The sequence below is a fragment of the Orcinus orca genome, chromosome 6 (genome assembly GCF_937001465.1).
Source record: "Orcinus orca chromosome 6, mOrcOrc1.1, whole genome shotgun sequence".
Classification (NCBI taxonomy): domain Eukaryota; kingdom Metazoa; phylum Chordata; class Mammalia; order Artiodactyla; family Delphinidae; genus Orcinus; species Orcinus orca.
The window spans coordinates 72,605,448-72,628,754 of NC_064564.1; the positions used below are offsets into that span (position 1 = coordinate 72,605,448).

Consider the following 23,307-nt stretch of genomic DNA (forward strand, 5'->3'; position numbering starts at 1 on the left):
TGATTCCCTTAAGCATGCACAAGTGTATACACTTTTAGTACCAGGTAATGAAGTCAAGCAAGGCAGATTAAACCTGACAGCTCCTTATGAGTTACCATGAGATTAATAAATGGGGTAAAGAGAAAAGTGGGAAACTAAGACAGCAGTATGGATTTCCTCATGCTATACTGCAGAGTGGTATTCATCAGATTGCAAGATGTTGCCTTTGGTTAGGCTACCAGGCACCAACCTCCCTAAGCTATTAAACGCTATTAAGTGGTTGGTTAAAATGCTGAAACACTGCAGTTGACTTTCCCCCGCTCCAACTGTTCCTCACTGTTAAGGGACCCCACAAAAAGGACAGCATCGGGGCTTCCCTGGTGGAGCAGTGGTTGAGAGTCCGCCTGCCGATGCAGGGGACACGGGTTCGTGCCCCAGTCCAGGAGGATCCCACATGCCATGGAGCGGCTGGGCCCGTGAGCCATGGCCGCTGAGCCTGCGCATCCGGAGCCTGTGCTCCACAACGGGAGAGGCCACAACAGTGAGAGGCCCACGTACCGCAAAAAAAAAAAGGACAGCATCATTCTGAAAACACACAGCCTTTGATCCTCCTAGCCCCCTTAATTTTTACTAAATAACTTTGGTCAAAGAGAATAGTTTGGAACTCTGCGGAATGGAGAAGTAGGAGGATTCACAGCCCTCTCTAATGGCAATTAGAAGAGCGAGCACAAAACCTCTAGAGAATTGGAGACTACACAAAAGAAGTAAAGATCAAAGAAGAATGACAGTGCATGAGAGAAGGTTTTTCTTCCATTGTTGGAATAGTTTGGGCCACAACTGTTTGCTATCACAACATCTGAAGCAGTTTTCAGGATCCCACCCTGCTTCAAGAAATGATATTTTCACATGGAATGATGTCTTCCTGGCTTTTAGAGAGGAGTCTAATGAGGAAAGAGCAGAGGGGAGCAAGCCCAGCCCCAGACGTCTGCCTCTCATAAATCCAAAATGCTTGTTTACCAATTTTATGAATGTGGATGTTTACAAAGCTACACAATAAATTCCAACAGACTTAAAAGCCTGACATGACCACATCAGCTTTCAGTATCTCCCAAAATAGCAAGCCCAGCGCATCAAATCTCTGCTCTCTGAAGCCTGCCTTTGAACTAATTTTCTCCTATGCTATGTAAGCCCACTTCCCACTGATCATCTTTGTGTTTTACTTCCTGTCTTAATGATGCTAAATTTAAGAATTATGATAAGATTTGAGCTGTCTCAATGCTGACGACGAGCCACAGTACAGACAGGCTGCCTGCCTTCCTTTTGAAAACCACATTCCCTCTCTTTAAAAAAATCATGGCATCCTCTACATAGCATTGCTCCACTTTGCACACTGTCTTCCCTTATATTTCTTAGATATACAAGAGGCTGATCCATGGAAACCTAAGAAAACAGAAAGGAAATGACACAGTATACGGGTGGTTCAGTGTTCCAAATCTGCCGCCTAAAATGTGTTTTTAAAATATGCTCCAATGTAATTTTTCACAATGTTGTTAAAACACGGAAATTCATAGGTATCTGACGTTAAATGAACAGATATTTCGAGGCTCTCACAGTGAATGTAGTGTACCTAGTTCAGAAGGACGATACTCAAGCATCCCAGTGAAATAGCAGAAACCAGTCCAAGGGTAAGCTTTTGCAAGATAACTTCATTTGCCTTAATATTTTGTAATTTCAATATCATCACCCTATTTGTTGTGTCTGATAATTCATCACTTTTATCAGAAAAACACTTGTGTTGTGAGCACTGGCAATTTATCATTTTTATCAAAAAACCATGCTTTTCCTCTCTCTTCGCTTTAACCGCAAATAAAATTTTTAGAAATTTTAGATCCTTCAACAATATTTTCTAAGGTATTAAATGTCTTTATAGATTCCATTGATACAGAACAGTTCTTAATTTAGTTTCAAATATGTTTTCCAAGTAGATTAATTTTTTTCTACATTTATTCTTCCCCTTTTGGTATCTTTTATAGATAATAGATTCTAACATACATTAAAATCTATTAAAACCCATGACTCACTCAGTTAAGTAGCTTAAACATTTATGCTGTATAAAATTAAAAGGTCTCAAAATTAGAATAGTTGTCTACTCCACTTCTCCCCGGCTCCTTGAGTGCTATCCCCCCCTCTGCATGCAGTGGCAGGGAGTGGGTGTGTTTCTAAGGCATCCCATTCCACGGGTGGACAGCTCTAGTTGAGAGGAAGTTCTTCCTACAACTAAGATAAAATGTGTCTCCCTGGAACTTCCCAGTCAAGTTTCTCTTCCAGAGAATGTTCTCCCAAAGTATAAAGACAGGCAACAAGCTCCACTCAAATCTCTTCTCCATACTGGACATCTTGGACCTTTGATCCTTCTTCACATGATGGAGTAGCATTATGTAAAAACCCTCTTCATGGTTATAGTCAATATTATGTCATAGGGCACTTTAAGTATAATGGTGTCTAATCCTCTTTAATTACTTCTCATAAAGGTCCTGTAGGGAGCTCTGAGGGCAAACTCACTAATAATTTAGTTTCTTTAAAAATTTTTCTTCATGAATTAATTAGTTTACTCAACCTACAGTTTGATAACTGACTCCCCCCCTCTCTCCCTAAGTGAAGTGTGCCATATAGAACCTCTGTTACAAACCGACCTCCACTGTATCTGAAGCCTGAAATGCATGTAATTTCCTCTTTTTTGCCCCTGGAATGGAGGTACTGATAAGCTCCAGCTAATGAGAAGCCATGTTATCTAGAAATGGGCAGGGATTAGTCTGTGTTTCCTTCTCCCTGTCTTTATTTGCTAGCTTTGCAGTCAGATTTAATTCAAACTCAAGTCTTACCTCTCACAGCTGTGTAGCCCTGGGCCGGTTAACCTCCCAGAGTCTTAGTTTCCATGTTGTAAAATGGGGTCTACAGCAGTTTCCACCTCAAGATGTTTGTGAAGATTAAAATCAATTGGCACAGTGCTTATATAGTAAACACACATTTAAGTGTAATTATGATGAATGATGATGATGATTGTTACCTCTTTCACTGAAACCACTGGCATAGTGCTTAAGAGCACAGGCCATACAGCCAATGGCCTGGATTTGAACCCCAGCTTTACCATTTCATGTAGCTTTGGCAAGTTTCTTAACCTTACCATGCTTTAGTTTTTTCATCTGTAACTTGGGGATAATACTACTACCTATGTCAAAGGAATATTGTGAAGTTAATTAGCTAATATATGCAGAACCCTCAAAAGAGGAACCAGCACATGGTAAAAGCTCAAAAAATATTAGTAATTGATTATTAATAATATGACGTCAAATGTACTGTCTTTCCCAAAGCTGCTGCTCTAGGAAAAGCAAAGCAAAACGCCTTCATTTCCTCCTTTGCTTGTTCCAGTAAAAGGATAAGCTTCAGAAAACACAGAAGAAAACACACCTGCCTTTACTTACTGCTTTCCTTTCTGCAGCTGGGAGGAGATCGTATATTCCACTAACAGAGTACAAAGCTTTAATATATAAAATGTTTCAGTTGGAAAACATTAAGGTATATAAGCAGTTTCTGTTTCATCAAAAATAGAAATCACACACACACACACACACAACGTATAACAAGTATTCAAAGGCCAAGAGCTAAAATACATCCTCATGCAAGCTTTGAAACCCTAATACTTTCATTAACAAAGGGGATTGCTTTTTTGTACAATTCCAAAAACTTTAATGAGTCCATGGAGGCTTATTAAAACTATAGGAATTGAGATGTGCATTTCTAAACCACTTAATATTTGCATTCTTTTAATACTTGCAATGCTACTGATTATTGCAGATATTCTCTATTCTGAGCCTAGACATCTCACATACACATATACACACACACACTCAAGTGCACCACATACAGAGAGAATATAGGTATTTTAGAGAATCCTCCATTATGAAAACCACAAATCTGGCCAACTTGGTACAAAACTTGTGAATGAATATCTTTTGGGAGGGGGATTTAAGCAGTGAATCTCCAATTACTGCTTGAATAAACTATGTGAATTGGAGGGAAGCTCACTATTTCCTTGCTAACAGTGCAGCATAAGTCTGATCTTTTGACTAACTGGATGCTCAAATATGATACAAGTTCAAGCTCATGCCTCACATATACCTTCTCAAACACCATCTGACTCCCACCCATGAGAGCAGAGAAACTGCCTGAGCTGCACACTCCACCTTGTGCATCTGGGCTTCTGACACTAATGGCTACCACTGTGTTGAACCATAAGGTCTGCTCACCTGGGAAACAGACATGCTGTGATCTGGAAAATCCTCAAAGCAGTAGATCTGCACAAAAGAGGATTTTAACAAAGAAAGCTAATGAAAACCATACTTGCTATCTACTTTTGTCAGCCTACCATAAAATGTATCACTGTTGATGTTTATTCTGAAATCACATCTTTAACAACCATGAGCCTTTCATTTTTATTTTAATTAACAATAGTGGTGGGGATTACACGATTCTAGTGTTTAAGGGACTGGTCCAGTTTTTGTTTTGTTTGTTTTGCTTTTCTTATGAGGCACCATAAAATCAATGCAAACATGGATTTCGAAATCAGGAAGAACTGGGTTTGAATCCACATTAAGTCACTGGGCAATTTATACAACTTTTATGAATCCTCATCTTTAAAATAAACATACTAGTTAATTATAATAATGTTAAGATGATGATTGACAACTTTGAGCACTTATTATATGCTAAAGTGTGTTAATCCTTCTAAGTGCCTAGCTCATTTAGTTTTCACAACAAACCTATGAGATTTGTAGCATTACTATCTTCATTTTACAGATGGGGAAGTAGTCTCAGAAAACCAAAGGCTCAAAAAAGTTAAGAAACTTGCAGTAAGTCATAATACAAGAAATTTTCACATATTGAGATACAGGGAACTCCCTCTGACTTATACGTGAGTTAATTTGAATTTTATGCTAACTAAAATATCCTGTTTGTGGCCTATCAAACATACATTGTACATCTGCTTTAATGAAAGAAAAGGGCACATTGACCAGAAATAAAGAATGTCCATGTTAAAAATAAAGATTAAATGCCCCTCTTCCTAGAATGCCAATGCTGGTACTCCTCTGATGATAAGGCTACCTTCCCTGGTGCCAAGGCCATACTGACTCACTGTGTACATACATGCTGGTCTGTTCTTTTTTTTTGAAACCCTGAAGAAATGTAACCCCTGAAGAAATGATTAATGTTCTTTGTTCTGACAAGATATAAAATTGTACTGAAAACCCTGCTTCTCTGGAGCGGTTTCTCAGAGTAATCTGGGAAGCGGGCTTCCAGGCTAGTCCTCAGTTTGGCTCAAATAAAACCCTTTCCTATTCTTATTACTGACTATTTACTATTTTTGTCAACAGTCACATGGGTAGTAAATGGACTTGAATCCAGGTCTGATTCTAAAATCTGTGCATCTGGTTCTATAATCTGTGCTGTTCACACTACACCACTACAATTAAAAACAAAAAGATCTATACAAGTTTTTGGTTGCATTCCAAAAGGAAGGTGGTATTTGATCACTGACACAATCTGAAAACAGAAGAAGTAACTTGTGCATCTAACCTTAACGTAAGAATCCTGCAGAGCACAGGAGGACCAATGGTTCTCCCAATAGCTCTGGGTTTCTTTTTTTTGTTTTTTTAATTAATTAGTTTATTTTTATTTATTTATTTTTGGCTGCGTTGGGTCTTCGTTGCTCCACATGGGGTTTCTCTAGTTGTGGCAGGCAGGGGCTACTCTTCATTGCGGTGTGCGGGCTTCTCATGGTGGTGGCTTCTCTTGTTGTGGAGCACGGGCTCTAGGCATGAAGGCTTCAGTAGTTGTGGCACGCAGGCTCAGTAGTTGTGGCTCATGGGCTCTAGAGCGCGGGCTCAGTAGTTGTGGTGCACGGGCTTAGCTGCTCTGCAGCATGTGGGATCTTCCCAGCTCTGAGTTTCTTATGTTCTTACAGCTAACATCCACATTCCTTCCCTACTCTCCTGTTCCATCTGGCTGGGGCAGCCTGTCCTGGGCTAGAAGCTTAGGTCTCTCTGGTGAGACAATGATTTCTCCTTATTCATTTGGTATGCCAATATTTTTAACACAAGGCCCGGGACACAGTAGTTATTAAGCAGAAAAATGAATTTTTCTGAAGGATTCACATGATTCTTGCAAACGTGGGGTAAGTTCTCCATATACTGAATATATATACATATACATATATGAACTCATTTAATTCTCATTACTATCCTACTTTTATCCCCACATGCATTTTCTAGATGAGAAAATGGAGGCACAGAAAGGTTAAATACTTATTCAAGTTCACACAGTAAGTTATAGAGCCACGGTTTTAATTCAAATATAAACTCTTGAGATATTGTGTAATGTTTTATTATATATAAATTAAAAATAAAATCTATTTTTAAGGCAATAGAATTAGTTTCATATACTTTAGTTAGATAGCTCATAAAACCAGCAGTCTTCATGACTGAAAGACAATATTCTAGATACTTACTAGGGTAACAAGAAGTTTCAATTATACAAAAAATACACTTGGCCTGATAACTATCATAGTAAGTAAATACCAAAGGTATCTGTGTAATCATATAAAATTATGGTGATTATTCAAAGTTACTTGACCCTTGTATGAAATGTACAAAAGCATCTGGGGAGAAAACAAAATAATACCAAAACTTTACTACTGACCTGAAGCTGTTAAACTAGAAAATTAGGTAGCAAAGAAAAAATTGACTTAACAATAGCTTCTAAATTGGCTAATAAATCAGATTCCGACTGCTGTTATTCTAAATCTAGCCAAAGCCACCCACAGGAGCCTAAACAATACATGTGCTGGCGTGGGGTATCTGGCTGACTGCATGGGACCCCCAGGTGTTCCTGGGAAGCCTTCCCCAATAAGGAAGTGGAGGGATGATAATAGAGGAAAGAACTATAATGTCCTATAGTACCTGAAATTATCTCAAAGCGAAAATCTTAAATTATTATTTTAGAAAATAGGTAAATAGGGACTTCCCTCGTGGTGTAGTGGTTAAGAATCTGCCTGCCAATGCAGTGGACACGGGTTCGATCCCTGGTTCAGGAAGATTCCACATGCCATGGAGTAACTAAGCCCGTGTGTTAAAACTACTGAGCCTGTGCTCTAGAGCTCGCGAGCCACAACTACTGAGCCTGCGCACCACAACTACTGAAGCCCACACGCCCTAGGGCCTGTGAACCACAACTACTGAGCCCACGCACCGCAACTACTGAAGCCCGTGCACTCCAGGGCCCGCGTGCCACAACTACTGAGCCCACGTGCTGCAACTACTGAAGCTCACGCACCTAGAGCCCATTCTCTGCAACAAGAGAAGCCACTGCAATGAGAAGCCTGTGCACCGCAATGAAGAGTAGCCCCCACTCACCGCAACTAGAGAAAGCCTGCACACAGCAATGAAGTCCCAACACAGCCAAAAATAAATTTAAAAAAACTTTTTTAAATAAATAAAAACAAGTGACCATTAAAAAGAAAAGAAAATAAGTAGGTAAGTCTTTAATATGTGTAAGTTTTCTTTGCTTCTTAATTAAAGTCTTTGCAATTAAACGGTTCGTTACAGATCAGATGAGAGAATGATCAGTTCGATTCTATGAAAACAATCAGGATTAAAACAGATTAAGGCACCCCCATGAGTAAAACCATCCAGTTCTCCCCAGGGAGTTAGGATAGAGCCCAAAGTCTTCATCTCAGTCTGATCTGATCCTGCTTATTAACTCTCCGTCTTCAACTATGGACCTTTCCGTATTTATCGTGTGTCAGCCATATTGATTTTTTTTTTTAGTTCCTGTATTTCTTCTCACAGGGTATTTACACATAGTGTTGCTTCTTCTCCTCCTAATGCTCTTTTCTCCAGCTCTTCCCAAGATTAGCTCCTTCTCATGCTTCAGGTCTTGCTTAAGTGTAGTCTCCCTGGAGATTCCTTTCTTGATTTCTCTAGCCTTACACTCCATCACCCATTGCAGTTTTTGTTTGAATTCTTTTTACTCTTATCAGAATCTGTAACTATTTAATGATTTGTTTATTTTTTGTCTTCGTCTCCTACTTGATTGTAATTTCTATTAGGACGATTACCAACTATATCCCAGGTCTTACAGAACATCTAGAACATGATGGAAACTCAATCAAAATTTGGTGACTGTACAATGAATAAATAATGAATGAATGACCTAGACATGTTTGTTGTATCCTTTCTTTCAAGTTATTTAAAGTTATTTCATGGTGCTTATCTGCAAACTGGGTTGCACATTTATTGGGTTTCACTGGCTTTTTGTTTCCCCAAATCTTAACTCCATTCCCTTGAAAAGTCTAAGAATTACTTATTAGATATCAAAAAAGTTAATAAAGGGAGTACATTCTTATACTCTAACCTGCTAGTAGAGACCAAGCTCTAAATGTAGAGGGATTTGGAAAAGAGAAAGAGGAAAGGGGGAAAGTATAGATATCAGGACCTGAATCTGAAAATAACTCATGCTAGAGAATTCAATCATTTACCACTTGTGACAGTCTAGTCCATACTCAAACATCTCCCATGATATCAATTTATTAGGGCTTAACTTAATGTCAGAATATAACTTTACGAAGGCAGTCCTCTATTTCACATAAAGGCAAATCTCCTTTTGAAGGAGATAGGTACACTGACCTACACATCAGCAATAATCATCATACTCACAATAATAATTAAGACAGAAACTGATACACATGCTTCACAAAGTGGTTTAACAAGCATATTCTAATTTGTTATCCATAATGATGCTGAAGTATAGGTAAGGAAAATGTTATTTTTAACCTCATCTTAGAGATGAGCAAACTGAGAATCAGAAGATGTAGATGACTTATCCAGACTCTCCAGCCTCAGTATTTCTTTTCATTATGCCCCATCACCTCTTCACCCCTGGGTTAATTCTTGGAGTGAACCACATACTGAATATTCTTTCAAAATAAAATCCTTAGAACAAAAAAATGGCATATATAAGCAGCATGGATCTCAAAATGATATATGAAATTCTAGAGAGGACAAACAACAGTGACAGAAAGAACAGAGACTGCCAGGAATTGTTTGAGGATAGAATTGACTGCAAAAGGACATGAGGTATTTTTTAGGGTGATGAAAATGTTCTATATCTTGAATGTAATGCCAGTTACTCAACTGCATATAATTACTGCAATTCATCAAACCATACAATTAGTGAATTTTTTGTATGTAATAAAGCTGGGGAAAATATATTTTTTCCCTGATTATAAAAAAGAACTTTTCAATACAAAATTTTTTTAATTCATAGGAGTATCAAAAATTAAAAATGCCTATAATTTCACTACCCATAAATAACTATTGATGTGACTTAAAAAATTTTATCAAGTATTTTAGGAATTATACTTGATATATAACTTAATATGATGATATCATAAATTGACCTCCATGTTATCAAATATTCTTAGAAATTATAATATTAAATTGATATATAGAATTTTATTGTGTGGTTTTTTTTTTATATTTATTTATTTTTTTTTTTGCGGTACTCGGGCCTCTCACTGCTGTGGCCTCTCCTGCGCGCTCCGGACGCGCAGCTCAGCGGCCATGGCTCACGGGCCCAGCCACTCTGCGGCATGCGGGATCCTCCCGGACCGGGGCACGAACGCCGTATCCCCTGCATCGGCAGGCGGCAGGCGGACTCCCAACCACTGCGCCACCAGGGAAGCCCTATTGTGTTTATTCACTGCAAGTTATCAGCCTGATTCCATTTTCATTGTAATAAATAATTCTATCTATATATAAACTTGCTCATACATTTTTGTGCACATCTGTGATCATTTCCTTAAGATACAATTAGGTTGAAGGATAACTGGTTCATAAGTGATGAATATTTTTTTAGGTTCTTGATAGGTATTTCCAAATTTTTATTCAGAAAAATGTACCATTTTACATGCCCTTCAGCAATAGATAAAAATGTCATTACTGAATCATTTACAAAACCAGGTATATCATTAATATACCAAGTCGATCACAGAAAAAGAAGTGTATTGTGCACTCACTGAGTAACTTATAAAGCTCCATTTTTCCTGTTGCCAATTGTAATTCTTCTAGTAAATTGCTTCTTCTTTGTAATAGAGTTTTATTTTTCCTCTTAAGCCATAACAGCTCTTTTTATACTAAAGGTATTGACCCGTCGTCAGATGAGTTATTATTTTTACAGTTTTCCACTTTTTTTTTTTTATAAATATATTTTGGCTGTGCTGCGAGGCATGTGGGATCTTAGTGCCCTGATGAGGGTACGAACCCGCACCCCCCTGCAGTGGAAGCATGTAGTCTTAACCACTGGACAGCCAGGGAAGTCACTCCACTTGTCTTTTAATTTTGTTTATGTTCTTTTTGTTAACTTATAAAGTTTTTTTAACATTTATACATTCAAATCTAGCAGTCATTTCCTTTGTAGCTCCCATAATACACGTTAGGCTAAAGGAAGGCCATCCCTGACCCAGGTTCCAATAAATACTCATTTATACATTCTTATAGCTGTTCCATAGTCCGTTAGCATCTCAACACCATCTCTGGTCCATTCACCTTCCTTTGTGACCTCATTATTTTGCGTACTATTTATAAAAGTCTGTGTGTGTGTGCACATGCACACACACATGCACGCCTGTCTCAAATTCTTTCTTTCTCATTATATTTAAACTATTTGGAGTAACATTTCTTTGCTGATACTTAACCAAACTGCAATCCTATATCACTCTTTTTATTAGAGGCCCATCCAAATGGTGCGATAAAATTCCTTAAACAGCAACTGTGACTAAAGGGATCTTCTGTTCTATGATATAATCCACAATCTGTTCTAAATGAAGTTTATTGCTTCATATTTTCAAAGTATTAAGGCTTCTTTTCTCTCCCACAATCACTATCTCCATAGAATAAAAGGATCCAAATGCCATGAAATCTCTGTCATCCCAGTCTCTGATAGATGCAATCCTGCAGATTCAATGTGGCTATGATCTCTGCCACAAAAATGACTGGTAAAAGCAATGAGTGAATTGAATGTACCTTATTGCCTGGCTACTGAATAAATGTAACATGGATTTCTGAGTTTGCCAGAACTTAAGCCACTAGAGACTTCGAGGATCAGAGTCAATACCTCAAACTAAGCTCTCTGGACTAGTAGCCAGAAAATGGAGAACATCTGTTTCTAAGAGCTGTCAACTGGTAGCAAACCAGTTGGGGAAAAATCCAACTTGAAAACTCACTAAACCTTAACAATAGGAAAGATGGGCAAGAGGCAAAATGACAAAGAAGAAAGTCAACAAAAGGAACTCATCGTAACACAACCTTATAAAAACATACTTAGCTAAATCCAAAATTTCTGGAATTATCAATTATGACAATTTTTAGTCTCTTCGAATTATGTGACTCCTTAAGCATTCATCTGTAAGGTCATCTTCTGTTGGCATCTTTCCCATATACTGGACAGCAAATTTTCAGTCACCCTTTAGCTATTTCCCTCTGCAACACAAATCTGCCATCTGTCACCTCCAGTTCTGATTGGGGTTAGAGAGGAGGGCGAGAAGCAGAAGCCACAGAGACGTGATTACGTAGAATGGGAGTAGTATGGAGAATGGGAGTAGTATGGAAGCCAAGGCAGCTGGATTCTTCTCCAGGCTGTACCACTAAGTAGGAGTGGGGAATTTTGTGATGGCACCCCCCTCCTCTGGATCCAGGATAATGGTATAAAATAAGAGTGACGGTCATGAAAAGATGTTCAACATTGCTAACCATTAGAGAAATGCAAATAAAAATTACAATGAGGTACCACTTAGCACCAGTCAGAATGGCCATCATTAAAAAAATCTACAAAGAACAAATGCTGGAGAGGGTGTGGAGAAAAGCAAACCCTTCTACATTGTTGGTGGGAATGTAAATTGGTGCAGCCATTATGGAAAACAGAATGATAGCTCCGCCAAAAAATGAAACTAGAGTTGCCATATGATTCAGCAATCTCACTCCTGGGAACATATCTGGACAAAACTATAATTCAAAAAGGTACACGCACCACTATATTCATAGCAGCACTATTTACAACAGCCAAGACATGGAAGCAACTTAAATGTCCATGAATGGATAAAGAAGATGTGGTACATATATACAATGGAGTATTACTCAGCCATAAAAAAGAATGAAATAATGCCATTTGCAGCTACAGGGATGGACCTAGAGATTATCATACTAAGTGAAGTAAGTCAGACAGAGAAAGACAAATACCATACAATATCACTTATATATGGAATCTAAAATATGACACAAATGAACTTATCTGTGAAACAGAAACAGACTCACAGACATAGAGAACAGACTTGTGGTTGCCAAGGGGGAGCGTGGATGGTAGAGGGATGGATTGGTAGTTTGGGATTAGCAGATACAAACTATTATATATAGAATGTATAAACAACAAGGTCCTACTATATAGCACAGGGGAGTACATTCAATATCCTGTGATAAACCATAATGGAAAAGAATATGGAAAATAATGTATATACTTATGTATAACTGAATCACTTTGCTATACAGCAGAAATTAACACATTGTAAATCAACCATACTTCAATAAAATAAATTTTAAAATATAATAAGAGTGATGTTGATGCTGTGCTGAGTTTTTTCCAGAGCTAACATTTTAGACTTTAATACTAATTCCTTCCTAGATAGTTTCCATCTATTTCATTGTGCCACAAATAAATCATTTTCAGCATTACCCATTTTGAATAAAAAGTGAATACTGCCTAACACTTACTATAGGGTCTGTGTAATAGGACAGCCTCATAAACTCACCCAGAGCCAACTGGCATCACAGATATAATTGGAGAGTTTTATTCTACTGGAGTTTATGCTATGAAATATCTGGGCCGGATATACCTCAGCATATGCTTATCTTCAGGAAAAAAGAAAAACATCAACAAGTTTTAGATGTCTTAATTTTTCTCAGTAAAATAGAGCAGAATTTTAAGGGCTGTTAACATAATACAAATACTACATATTGTTTGCTGAGGAATTACATAAATATCTATCCCTAGGTCTAGAATTTGTTTGGTGCCACACTTGCAGCCTAACCCTGAATTTAAGATTTTAGCAAATTTATGAAGACACCATTTAAAAGTGATATAATTAACATTTACCAACTCACTGGACAGATTTGTTAATCTAACTACCCTCTGAATGTCTGCTATGTGCCCAGAACTATGCCAGGTGCTGAGGATATAAAACGATTAGTATATAGTCCACACAATGATGACATAAGCACATTACTTGAGAAAACAAGCAGTTCACATAGCATGGTAAGTGCCAGACTAAAGGCAAGACCGGACAGAGACAGCCTCCTAGACAAACTCAAGACATAAATTCTTTACGTAGTGGCTCAAGAAGGGCTAATCATTTAAACCTTACTTTGGAGTAAGGTGAGTGTCATGTGGGGAATGATTTAAGATTGCTAGGCCCAGCCTCTCCTCTATTGCCCTGATTTGTTCAGCTCTAACACCAAATATGGATGCTCCATCTGGCAACGCAAAAGTGTCACAGGTAACTAGACTCATATACCTGAGAAGGTAGTTTGGGACTAGGACCACTTTGTGATTGTAATCTACTTCCTGGGGATTTTTATTCTTCAACCCTACTTACTTTTCAATCAAATCTTCCCAACCACATACCTTAGTCTCCTTAAAAGGAGCTCTAATAAATGTAATATCCTCCTCCTTGGGACATTTTCAGTGTTATGTATGTCTAAGGAAATCAAATGCCCATTACAGAACAGGGACCAGGTAGGTACTCCCAGGTTTGCTCCTTAATCCAGATGTAGATAGGGCTACACACAAAATGCTAAAGGGAGCATCTCGGGGTGGCCTCTCAGTCTGGAGCACAGAGAGAAACGCAATTTCTGGAAGCAAAAGAGTTTGGCAAATTTAGCCACAGATATGAGAGTAAGATAGCACTCTGGTAAAGGCAAAGAAGTAAGAGGCCCCATGGTACTTTCTGAATATAAGAAGTGTTGTATAGCACAACAATAGGCTGGGGGTGGATGGGGACAGTTTGAACTAAGATGTTTGAACTGTATCATTAAATTGGATGGGGTGGGAGAGGTTTTAAGGTTTTGTGATCAGGATTGTGTTTTAGAAAATGACTCTACTATCCGTAGAAAACAGATCAGAGTGGGGCAAAACAAGAGGAAGGAAAGCAAACCATGTCAATTATAGAAAATTATTAGTTCTTCAGTTTTTAGTGGTTGATACCAAATTTTCCTTTAACTTCTAGACCCAAAGGTAAAATTTTCTTATAGAATGGAGGTAAACATAATGTTCCAAGCATGTGCTTCATAATGCAAAAAGTTATTTTTTATGTTGTGGCTTTTCCTTAAAACTTAATTTAAAAAACTACTGAAATTCACACAAAATAGACAAAGATATTACTTCAAAGAAATAAAGATGAAATGCCCCCATTTTCACAGCTTCAGACTAAGGCAAAATTCTATTACATCTGATATAGCTTCTCCTCTGTTAAAAAAAAAAAAAACGAGTATCAAATAAAAATCTAATAGTCTAACAAATATCAAGTGAATAGATAACCTTAAGCACTTAAGTAAATACTTAAGACAAGCCTGTCTGAGCATAACACAGTAACATGAAGAAATGATAACTGAGTTTTGAAGATTCATTAGTGGGATTACAGACAATATACATATTTGGCAACTGTGTCAACATAAACTTTGGTAAAATGGCTAAGCAATTCCAATTATTTTAATCCTTTTTTTAAAAAGATGGTTATCTTATTTCTCTTTAATTTTCCACGCGGAGAAGCACATGACTTTGAGCTGTAATCCTCATCAGTTCCTTACTTTTGACATGTCACTGAAGGACTCATATGCAAAAGATTCAAGTTCTGCAAAATGTCCAAAAGGAAGCTTCAGGCTTGGATGACACATTTCAAGTATTATTTTTAGGAAAGTAACCTTTTTACATCATTTAAACAGTTGAAAATCTATGTTCAAGGAACTTTTGCAGTTAGAAATAGACAACGAAACTTTGGAAAGAGGAAGTATTAGAAATCAAGAAAAAATAAAAATGAAGCATGGCAACAAAAACCTCCTTTCTCAAACTCTCACACCTGGTTCCACATCAAAGGTCTCTCCTATTTCCTTCTCCTCCCAGCTTTCTCTTAGTTTATATTTGTTTCCAGTCATCTGAGGAGAAAAACTAGTGGTTTTCTGTTCTCAGGCAGGTGATCCTGTGCTAACATTAAGGTTGCCTGAACTCAGGATACAGAGAATGATGCAATGCATAAATATTACTTCTAATTTGTTCTGGGGTTTTAAACGAAAAATTTGTCTTCCAATTGATTTTTTAGTACTTACATAAACTTCTAATTGGAAATCAGCATTTTCCAAGCATTCTCTCTTTATCTTTTATCTTTTTTTTTTTCAGTTTGCTTCACTTAAAAATAATAGAATGAACCACTGAACTGTATACTTCAAACGGGTGAATTTTATGGTATAAAAATTATATCTTAATAAAACTTTTTAAAAAAGAAACAATACAGCATACAAATAATAACAGGTCTGGGTTTTAGTGCCATTTTCCTCATACTTCAACCATTTATTAAACGGAAATCACATCAGGTTTCCCTGGGGAGATACTCTCCCTCTAATTGGGCTTCTGATCCTTCCGTATACCTGTGACATATATTTCAAATAGTCATGTATGTTTCTGCTTGCTCCAATATAAAAATTGATTTTTAAAATGTGATTATTTGCTTTTCTACATAGAAACATGAAAAATACTATTGTTCAAGGCTTCTGACTTTGCAAGTTATACTAGTATATAACTTGTTTAATATAAAAGACTAGTGATTAGGACATTGAAAGAGGTCTCCTAATTTGCTAGCATAAAAACTGTGATGTAGATTTTATTACTTTCATCTTTCTGTCTCTTCTCTAGAGTTCATTTTTCATTTTTGTTTGTTTTGTTAACCTCTTTGGCACTCTTACTTGATTCCCTGAATACATGCTATTTAATCTTCCCCAAATGCTGTCCTCTCTTACTACAATTCATGTTGTAACTGAAATAAGTGATGTCCTCAAAAATTAAATTGATGAGAATAGCATATAACATGAATTTTCCCATTAGCTAAACAGTCCACATAGAAATGGCTGTGTGGCAAGTTATTACCTCAAGAGGTTCTCTGCAATGAAAATTTTATTAGTTGTGAAGCTCTGAGGTAAAATTTAACCTTAATTCCTGAGAATATTAAAAATAATTAAAACAAAAGTTTCCATTCATCTTAACTGATATGTTAGAAAAACCACTGTTTACATTTCAGTCTTGAAAACAGGAAAAAATGACTTCTCTTAGTTGGCAATTTACACAAATCAGAGTAGGGGTGTGATAAAGAAAGGGTAGGGGTAGGGATAATACTAAGAGGAGAACAATAGTAATGTCTGAGTTTGTAAATAATTTATAAAAATAATTGTAAGTGGTAGAAAGGAGTCTATATTCCCTTGGAAAACCTTTAATAATACTGGATTTATTCTCTTCAATGCATTCCAGAGTAGTTATAATAATAACTGTAATATGTATCAAATAAGTATTCAATAATAACAATAATAATAGTAATAATAACAACATCAAATCTGTGCCAGGCATGGTGCTAAGCAGTAATAATCCTTACAACAAAAGTGACATACTCTTGGCTGGCAAGTCAGTTCCCATTCTTAACCACTTTCTTATTTGTCCTTCTGCTGGAAAGGCTAAGAAAAAGATACTTGTTTTCTAAGCTTCCCTCACCTTTAGTTCTTGTCAAAAAGGGAAAGAACTGATGTGCGTGTTAGGGGAAAGATTTCCCTTTATGAAAAACAAGAAAGGCACCAAGTTCTCTTGCAGCCCCTATGCCAAGTCACTTACTGTCCCTCTACTTGTTCCCTACCTTTGGGATGCTGTCATTTGAGAAGGGGAGGCCTGGAGCTATAACAATCATCTTGAAGCCATGAGTGAGAGGTCAAAAGACAGACAGACATGGCATCCAGGGCCTTCATATCCTGAGCTGTTGAGCCAACCTACAATCTACTACCTCTGAGACTTCTACTTATACTATATAATTAAGTGCCTTCAGTATTTAAGCAGCTAGTAAGTCTTCTGTTACTTGCAGCTTTATTCATTAGAATAAACAGCCCTATGAAGCAAATTATGGATGAAGAGACTGAAGGACAGAAAAGCTGACCTCCCCAAAGTCACACAGCTAGGAAGTGGCAGAGACATGATTTCAACCCAGGCACTTTGTCTCCAGTGTCTTAAATCCCTGCTCTACAACACCTTTCATTTCCAAAGGAAACTGCATGGTGTTTGAAAACAGAGTTACTTCCCTTTTCTTCTTCATCCTCCTAATATTTTCCAATTCTACATCTTTTAATCTCCTCTTGTTCCTCAATATGGCATCCTGACATCTACTCAAGTTTGGTCTTTTGTGCCACCCTAGAATAATGTTTGAAAGTATTTTAATGTTATGGTACCTTTAAAGCCAACAGGCACATAACGTTCCTCAATGACTGCTCTAAATTAGCATATTTTTCATTCATTCATTCATCCATCCATCAATCCACCCAAACATTTACTGACCTTCCACTATGTGCCTGGCCCTGAGATACGAGTAACAGGACTTGTGTCTAACAGTTGAATCATACATGCACTTATACAGGAAAATACTGTATTTTAACATATTGTATAAACAGATTACAATGAAAAACATAATAAAATAAATGTAAACAAGCTATGATTTTAGCAGAGGAATAAAGCAACTGGCTCTGTCTGCGGTCATCTCAGGGGTTCAAGAGGGTGTGCTTGAGCTGGACTATATCATATTCAAATGTAATTAGTTTCTATGCTCAGAAGTATGCAGATTACACCCTTGATGTCGAACTCATTTGTCACGTGTTCAGTAATGTTTAAATGTAAAAATTATATATATCCCATTTTTACCTTTTTATATTTACAAGATCCAAAATCAAGTACACTGAACATGATACATTTAACTTTGACATGTAAAATTAAAATTTCCACAGAAACCTAAGGAAGCTAGACTATTAGCATGTTCTTAAGCTTCTGGTTCTTAATCTGCTACTTTCTACAATTTAATTAGTTGTATTAAAAGTACTAAAATTTACCAATGCACTTAGCTTCAGACATCTTTATAAATAGCATCTAGTTGACTGGGATTCTGATATCGTCGCACATTTTACAAATACTTTGAGTACTTAATATAAACACAAAAAATACTAAAACTCATATTTAAGATGGATTTTCATGTTCAAAATGATTGTAACAAACTGTGAACACCTAGTTTTTAATTTGGGGATGGATATAACTCTGCCTTTTGACCTCTGATTCTGATTCTATTCTTTTTCCGATGATTTCAAGTAGGTCTTTCTTCACTCATGTTTTAGTTCCAAGACATCCTTTTTTTCCATGCATTATTTATTGAGTTAAAGGGACTTTTCAAACACAAACCTGGAATATTCTGAGTTAATGAGATTACTTGGACAACATCTGACTGTCTGAATCTGCAATAAAACATGACAGTGTTTGAAGCATATCTGTGAGGTCTTGAACAATGGAATTAATAATATTACTACCACTTACAATAAATTTTTATTACATTTCATAGGCTGACTACATTTTTTTATATACCATTTTCACTCATGTTTGTAATTCTGTTAGTTGCTCTCCTGCAAAATCCCAATTATGTTGGCATGACCTTTTGATTTCCCATGAAATGAAGCTGCTTCATCCACAATAACATCTTTAATACCCTGTTACTATACTTGTATTTTGATGGTTTCTGAAATTCCATTCACTGGGTCTGTAATACAGTCAAGGTCCTTATCTGTGAAGGATATCATCAAAAACACCAGTATATAATATCTGAATGTTTTCAAAACTGAACAGAAAGTGTTTTGTTACCACTGCAGGATTTCTATATTAAGCTTTACCTTTGTTATATATATATATATATATACACACATATATATATATATGTGTATATATATATATAAACTTAATGTTGACTAGTGTCAAAACACTAAATTTGGAGTCCAAAGGGTAGAATTCTTTCTTTAATGTTTGTGACACTGGACCAGGCATCAATCTCTCTAGACCTCCAGTTTCCTATTTCTCAAGAGAAGAGCTTAAGCTGGGAAATTTCTTGACAGCGCATCTCTAAAATGCCTTTGGACATGGTGGCCACTTGTTCTGAAATGTCTTAAATATTTGAGGTTGAACTCCCTCCAAAACAAACCCTGGAACAAGAATTTGAGCCCAAGCAGTTTGTTTGGTAGTTATCCCAGGAAACAAAGAAGGAAAGAAGGAATTGAAACCAGTTAGGGGAAAGACAATGAGGATGTTAAGTTACCACAGTGAGTACCTGGAGCTTCATTTCACTGGGATGCTTTGTATGATGTCGAACCTGCTTCCCAGAGTTATCCTACCCAAAGGCTGAGGGAGCCAGGGCATTTGTACACCAACGCCTGTCAGTCACTGGTTGGGGGCTACTGAGGGGGGAGGGTTCTATTCACCAGCACTTCCATACTGCCATGAAGGGCTCTAGAAGCCAGCATTATCAAGCAAAGAGATACAGATGTGAGGAATTTTATGCTGAGGCAAAGTGCACTGAAAATGGGTTGAAAGGACATAGGTGGAATCTACTACACCACTCCTTCCCATGCTCCTCTCCCAATCTACCTGGCAGACTTGTAATCATCCTCTGAACTAGCTCAAATGTTATATCATCTGTGCACAGCTTCCCCTGACTCCCGAGCTCTGTCGTACCACATACATCATTATAGGAATGATTGCACTGCATGCCTATCTCCACTAAACTCTAAGTTCTTTCTATCTCTAGCTTAGTAGTCTACCTACATCTATTTGAGCAATGCTATTGGGTAAGCCTGTGGTTCTTTTGTAAAAATTTAACATTCACCAAGCTGTCTCTTACCTAATTTCTGTGAGGAAACAGAGCACGCAGAAATTACTACAGTTGCTTATGCCAAATACCCATCCCTGTCTGTAACTCAAATTATTTAGACATTGAAACAGTGGAACAGTTTATGCTGACATTTTAATGTTGTTATCAAATTCATAACACCAAAAACTTGGTGAGCCACGCTGTAAAATTCATCCAGCAGTAGCAGCTCCAACAAGCATATATTGAATGTCTACCTAATATGTTTAAGGCTCTGTGCTGCTTAAGACTTTTCCATTTTTCTACATATTTTATATGTATAATTTAACCTGAGATCAAATCAGATGTTTAATTTTTAATATTAAAATCAGATTATCAAAAAACACCAATTTGAGCACACTAACTTTAACAAAGGTAACATTCTCAGATTTATTTTTCACTGATAATTTATAAAAAAGAAGCTTGCCTTGCAATTTATATTAAAGTTGTCTCTTCTGCCTATGTGAAGATGCATTTTTCACGCACTGTCAGATTCTGTTACTTTATATAAATAGTACACAATCTTCAAAGCAGTTTTGTATTTTTCCACTGGTAGAACCTTGTCCCATTAGCTATTATATTAGTTAATAGAGCTGGCTTTTAAAAATATGTATTCTAAACTTCTTTTCATATTTGTCAGTTATCAAACAAAATGTATATTTTCTCCATTATGTTTCACCAAAATATCCCTTACTTTATGGCCAACCCTGTGGGGAAAAAAAAGTACAAAAATGAGTTAAGAGTTCTAAATTTCATAAGGTTCATGATTTTTAAACTTCTGTGTACCTAGCAGCAGTATGTTTTATCCAAGCAAGTTACTTCAACAAAGTTTCATCTGATCATTTTAATTTTAGTCTTACGCAATCTTGGTCTACTCAAACAAACTAAAAAAACCTTTCCCAATTCTTTTTATCTAACTCTTTGCTCCTGGGCAACCTGACCTATACTGTTTCCACCTACCCATCCATTCATTCTCTTTCCCCTACTTTCTTAGCTATCAATGTGTTTTTTGGACTTCCCTGGTGGTCAAGTGGTTAAGATTCTGTGTTCCCAACGCAGGGGGCATGGGTTCGAATACTGGTCAGGGAACTAAGATCCCAGGGAACTAACATGCCGCATGGCACGGCCAAAACAAACAAACAAAAAAACCCCAAAATATAATTGTTTCAATGTGTTTTCTGCTTCTAGTCTGTTTTTAGTAATTGTTATTGTACCCTTAAAAGGCAAAGCACAGGGAGATTTGCTGACTTTTTTTAGGGCGAGCTAGGGTTTTATTTTTTTTCCCCTCTGGGTCAATTAAATTTCTATGAGCTCCCTAGTGAGTTGGTCTGACACATTATAATAAGCATTATTCTGAGGGTTATATATAGACCTGACTTGACATATCAGCCAGAGAAAGGAAAGGCAGCAAAAGTCAACCTAGACTGCTGATCAGTCATTTTGACACAAAGTTTAAACTGTGCCCTTTGGCAATATAATGTCTTTAGAGAAAAAAAAAAATCAAAAGAAAAACAAGGAACAATATGCTTAATAAGATAACCTTAGTGAAAACGAAAATGAACCTCAATTACAGCAGCAGTTTTTTGGATTACACTACATTACATACTAAAAATAAACAGGTAGTTTTGTAATAAATGTATGAAATAAGTTTCTTCATGTATGTATCCATGACAACCTACGTTTACGTTTTTGAGTTTCAAATAGCTATGTTACCAGGAATATGTAAATTATTTAAAACACTGTAATAAGATAAAATTATGTTTCCATAAACATCCATTAGCTAATAGTCCAGCAAAAAATCTTTACAGCAAATCAAAATTATGAAAAGTTTTGATTATCATTCTTAATGAGAAACTAGAAAAGCTGTTTAATATCATAATTATAATGAAGACCAAAGAGTCAAGGGTCACATATCCTTCAGACTACTGTGAAGTCAAAAAGGATATGAAAATATGAGAAAATGTAAATGCTATCTTAGATACCAGATGGAACTCCATTTGGAAATCTGATAGGGCAACTTCCCTAGAGGTGATATACTCCAGAGGAGAATAACAATAGAAAAATGACTGAATGTGGGCATTCAGGCAAGGACTTCTGCTACTCTTTCCTTTTTCCAGTAAGAGATGTAGGTTCCTTTAGATATGGGACTTTGAGAATGGATTCTGGAATACTCTGTAAGTTAAGAAAGCACTAAATACCACGTCATGATTTTGTATTTTCTCAGCCAACTTTGAGAGCCCTAGTAAACTGCTGTGAAGCCTGGAGGTGACCTGCAGGAAAAAAACTGCATTTCTGGGAAAAGAAAACAGACATAATATGAAGAATGGACAGAACGAGCATTCCAAAGTCTAGTTTTTCATGTAAAATCCTAATTTTAGTTTTGTGTAATCAAAAAGGAAAAGTATACTACTGTTAATATATTATTATGAGTAACATACCAAAAAAAGCATTGAAAGAAACATAGCTTAAAATATGGAACTTAGGGCTTCCCTGGTGGCACACTGGTAGAGAATCCGCCTGCCAATGCAGGGGACACGGGTTCGAGCCCTGGTCCGGGAAGATCCCACGTGGCGTGGAGCAACTAAGGCCGTGTGCCACAACTACTGAGCCTGCACTCTAGAGCCTGGGAGCCACAACTGCTGAGCCCACGTGACACAACTACTGAAGCCTAAGCACCTGGAGCCCATGCTCCGCAACAAGAGAAGCCACTGCCACGAGAAGCCCTCGCACCACTACAAAGTATAGCCCCCGCTTGCCACAACTAGAGAAAGCCTGCGTACAACAACAAAGACTCAATGCAGCCAAAATTAAATTAATTAATTAAAAAAATACGGAATTTAAATTTCAGATTAAAATTTTCTAACAGAGGAAGAATTAATATTGTTAGAATGGCCATACTATCCAAAGCAAGCTAGATTTAATGTGATCTCTATCAAATTACCCATGACAGGAATTCCCTGGTGGTGCAGTGGTTGGGAATCTGCCTGCCAATGCAGGGGACACAGATTCGAGCCCTGGTCCAGGAAGATCCCACATGTCGCAGAGCAACTAAGCCCGTGCACCACAACTACTGAGCCTGCCCTCTGGAGCCCCCAAGCCACAACTGCTGAAGCCCACACACCTAGAGCCTATACTCCGCAACAAGAGAAAGCCACCACAATAAGAGGCCTGCGCACTGCAACAGAGTGGCCCCCACTCGCCACAACTGG

General features: G+C 37.2%; 1 protein-coding gene across 1 annotated transcript in view; it reads right to left on the reverse strand.

The window, feature by feature from the left end:
• The window catches only part of TRPM3 (transient receptor potential cation channel subfamily M member 3), a 536,370-nt gene extending 517,709 nt beyond the window's left edge, over nucleotides 1-18,661 (reverse strand). Inside the window, exon 1 of the mRNA XM_049710919.1 lies at nucleotides 18,610-18,661. The gene's annotated coding sequence lies outside the window, so the exon portion shown is untranslated. The remainder of the gene's footprint in view (nucleotides 1-18,609) is intronic.
• Between the last annotated feature and the right edge of the window lie 4,646 nt (nucleotides 18,662-23,307).